At 36.4% G+C, this 4,678-nt stretch overlaps 1 pseudogene; it reads right to left on the bottom strand.

The window, feature by feature from the left end:
- Positions 1-2,649: 2,649 nt before the first annotated feature.
- Positions 2,650-2,745, bottom strand: LOC114009641 (uncharacterized; annotated as a pseudogene).
- Between the last annotated feature and the right edge of the window lie 1,933 nt (positions 2,746-4,678).

Raw genomic sequence — 4,678 nt, 5'->3', positions numbered from 1 at the left:
TTAAGCTTTCCTTCTCTTTCTTACCAATCCAGTCATCTTTCACAAATGTATTGATGAAGCAAACAACAAGGAGTATATTTGGCTTCAAATTATTTGCCTAGTTTTTGATGAGTCATAAAAGAATTCATACTAACAAATATAAAGGTATTTTTTAAGTGTAAGATATATCATAAAGAATGAACCTAAAGCATCACCCATATTTGTATAAGCTCACAGAAACTTATTTCTATGCAACAAGACATTTCATAAGCTACACATGAAATCTTTTTCTAAGCTTTATAGTGACTAAACACACACACATGCAGAAATTTGATTAGTAAATATCCCTTAGAGTCAGAGTCAGTATTGTTGCAACTTCATCTTTATTGTTTTACATCAAATAAATTCCAGGATATATTTAAGTAAAACAAACGTTTTGCATTTAATGAAATGATGAGTTTGTTATAAAGGTAATTATTATAATGTAGATGGTGATACTTTGTTTCTAAAGTTAGTAATAATTATTGAAAGTGGTTTATTAGGTTCTTTTTAAAATAAATGTAAATAAGTTTCAACACACAGGGTATTTTTGAGCACGCAGACTGCTTCAAAGTTATTGCAGGGTATTCAGATAAGGAGAAAGTAAATATAATATTTTTAATTTGTAATAAAAATCTATGTAACATGTTCTACAAAAAATATTATTGCGTGCGACTATCTTAAATGGTTATCATTTCTAGGAGACTTCTTCAGCTTTCTCTGCCCTCAAGAAAATCAAATAAATTAGACTAGACCGAGCATTAATTGGTTGCCAAGATTCATTTTTGTAAAATCATTTTGGAGTTGTAGATGTTCATAAAAAGGCTAATTGCAAAGTGGTTTAAATTATTATTATGCTGATTTAATTGTTCAAAACAATTTTCCCTTAGGATTATTTTTTCCAAGTCATTTATTTCACTTTACCAAATGACCTTTTAAGAAGTTCCATCATCAGCATACTCTGTCAAGCCAAAGTAGGAGACACCCAGATACTTGGGCACCATTAGCTTTAGTTTCTTTTCATCTCCTCTCTCTTTCTCCTTCCTTCCTCCTCTTCTCTCATTTCTGATAGACATGTACCTCCTTATGAGAACAAAAAAGAAAGACACACATAAAGTAAAACAAAAGCCCACCTGAATTCCATTAGGATAATCTAGCTTTATGTGAAAATAGTTCTAAATGATATACTCAGTATTTAATATGAAAAGAGGACCAGTCCCATAGCCTAGTGGTCAGATCTCACATGGCCAACTGCAGTTTCAATCTCAGAAAGTGGGGCTTCAAAAATACACCAAGTGTGTGTGTGTACGTGTGTGGGTGCATAACATCTCCACAGGATGGAAATATGGAGAAGAAAGGATTATGTCATGACCATGCCTCACTGGGAGGGTGCTTTCTCCCTCCACCCCCCTTTGGAGAGTACGCATACCCACTGGCAATAAAAAAGAAAAGAATATCAAAGGGTTTAAACATGGCTGTATGTAAAGTATTAATATATAATCTAAAATATAGTATATAACACCTTAAACATATGACTATATATCTTTATGTTTCTTTTGCACAAATCTTAATTTTCAATTAAGCATTATTTTTAATTTGCATTTAATCGTCGCAACTTGTTTTTTCCCCATCATGTATGCAGTGCATGCCAATCAAGTCAAAGATATTATCATACACACTATCATCAACAGATAATTTCCATTCTTGTGTCTCTTAAATTTTTTTCCTGAGCCTTCTCCTCTCCTCCACTACTTATCCCCTTCTATACAGTCTCTGTACCTACACTTGCCCTCCTGCTATTGCATTATACCTTCCATTCTTTTCATTTCTGCCGCAGAGTGCAGACGTTCCATATGTGTTGAGTGGAGACATACAATGTCTGCCTTTCATAGTCTGGCTTGCTTTGCTTAATGCTAAATCTTTTTTACTGAGTCGCTTTATATCAAATGAAAGGGTTTTTGTTTTGGTTTGGTTTGGTTTTTTGTTTGTTTTTTAATGGCTGAGTAGTATTCTACACTGTATCTATGCCACATTTTTTTTTTTAATCCAGTCATCCACCCTTGGGCATTTGGGATGATTCCATGTCTTAGCAATTGTGAATACTGCTGCAATAAACATGAATGTGCAGGTGCCTTTCTGACTGTTTCCTACCTTTGGGTAAGTATCTAGGAGTGGTATTACTGGGTCTATGGTAAGTCTATTTATAGGTTTTTGAGGAACCTTCATATTGTTTACCACAGCAGCTATACTAATTTACATTCCCATCAACAGTGTTGGAGGGTTCCCTTTTCACCACAGCCTTACCAGCACTTATCATTTGTTTTTTTTAATCTTGGCTATTCTGACTGGAATTAAATGGTATCTCATTGTGGTTTTGACTGGCATCTTCCTTATGGTAAGAAAGGTTGAGCATTTTTTTCACGTGTTTTTTAGCTATTCATATCTCTTCCTTGGAAAGTTGCCTGTTCATTTGTTCCTTTTTAAATAGGATTGCTTGTTGTTTTTTTTTTGCAGGTAAGCAGCTTGAGTTCCCTATATACTCTGATAATCATTCTCTTATCTGAAGCATAGTTTGCAAATATTTCCTCCCATTCTGAGGATTGTCTCTTTACTCTAATTATTGTTTCCTTTAAAAATATGGAACACTTCATGAATTTGTATGTCATCTTTGCATAAATCTTCTTTGCATTGTTCCAATTTTAGTATATGTGCTGTTGAAATGAGCACAAACATAGTATCTTTAATTTAAAGTTTCTCTTATCAACCATCTTTAAAAGCCTTGAAAGTTGTTCCTCCTTTCCACGGAGTTCAATATAATACAGTTTCCTCTCTGTGTACTGATAATACCAAAATATGTCAATCACCAAACTACATACGGGGAGAAGAAAATTCAACCTTGTGTATTTGCATTTGCTTAAAAAAGGCTATATTACTTGATATCTGACTGCCCAAAGTAGAAATGAGGCTTAAATACTGGCAGTCTACCTTGCTGTTCCCTCTCAATCCACACATAGAGTAAGAGTCCATGTCAATATGAAGGCAGAGACTCTCTGACCTTCCAATCTTTTTTTTTTTTTTTTTGAGAGGTTTTCACTATAGGGCACGTGCACTCGCCAGACAGACAGAGAGAGACATAGAGACAGAAAGCGAGAAATCACCCCCCAGGGGGAATGGTCACACCGCAATCTCTTCTCCTCCATTCTCCTCCTGGGATCTTGGGCACACACGTACACGCGCCCGGCGTGAGTTCTAAGCCATCAGATCCGGGACGCGAACCGCAGTCGACTACGTGGGAGTCCAGCGACATAGCCATTACGCTAACTGCTGGTTCCCTCTGACCTTCCAATCTTAATGAGGCCCTGAAAAGAGTAGGAAAGGTGGGACACGGATTAGGGTGTATTCACAGATGATCAAACTCACCATTCCTTAATGACTAAAACCTGGGTATATTTAAAATATCATTAGCTCTCAATAATGTGCAGGTTCAGTCCTGGGCCAGGCAGCTTGAAAAACACACCTGGCATGTGTGCACATGTGCCTAAAATCCCCAAAGGAGAAGGGACTGTGGAGCGGCCACCCCCCAAGGAAGTAATTTCTCACTTTCTCTGCCACCTACCCTCCCCCAGTCACCCAGCCTCCCCAGTACACGTGCCCTACAACAAAACAAAAACTTCTCACAGCCCGAAGATCTCTTTGACTCGTTCTCTTCATTACCTCGTATTTCTCTCCTTGAGTTCTATCTCTCGCCAGCACTCAGAACCTACATACCCTGTGCATGGCCAGCATTTTCTGTAATAACCTTGTAAAAAATTTCCCTTCAAGATTTGTCATGAGAGGTCAGCAGGTGATATGGTAGGTAAGGCGCTGGATTCCCACATGGCCAACTGCAGTTCAAGCCCCAGACCTGGAGGCTTGAAAATCATATCAGGCACATGTGCATGTTGTCCAGAATCCCAAGAGAAGAATGGAGGAGAAAGGATTGTAGTATGGCCATCCCCCCGGGAGTAATTTCTCACTTTTCCCTCTCTCCATCTCACTCCAGGGAGTGTATGTACCCTATTGCAAAAACCTAATAAAAAGGAAAATTGTCATGATCTGACATGAAATCATTTTAAGTTAAAAGAGATTTTTTTAAATTTTAGATTACTGTATTATTAAAGAGTATATTATAAAATTAATTTACTGTAACATTCTATAATGTCAATTCTATGTATAAAAATGTTTAGCTTTTTTCATTTATTAGGTGACACGCGCCGTTTGCTTTAGTTTAATTATGGAAGGAAAAAGGATGGTTTAGTAATAAATTTTAAAATAATACTGTATGCGATTTGGGGACTGATGTATATTAAAATGTAGATTAAATTTTAATTACATGTTACATCATCAGGATTTGACTACTTCAGTAACTGATGTTTAGAATTCCTGCATTTTGTCATTTAAAAAGCTACTGGTTCATGTTTATCATTGTGAAGTTCTAATGATGATAAGAAAGGAATGTATAGGCTGCTATTTGCAAGCACTTTCCAAGTAACACATTTGTATTAGATGGAAGCCAAACTAGACACGATTGTTCCTGTACATTTTCTTTTTCTGTTATTAAGTATCTGAGACATCTTGATGAGCTTTATAAGAATTTTGGTATCTGGCTAACACTCTGCTG

This window comes from Tupaia chinensis, unplaced genomic scaffold (genome assembly GCF_000334495.1).
Source record: "Tupaia chinensis unplaced genomic scaffold, TupChi_1.0 Scaffold000578_2, whole genome shotgun sequence".
Taxonomy (NCBI): Eukaryota; Metazoa; Chordata; class Mammalia; order Scandentia; family Tupaiidae; genus Tupaia; species Tupaia belangeri.
The sequence above is the reverse complement of the archived record's forward strand: the minus strand, read 5'-3'. Positions and strand labels throughout refer to the sequence as shown.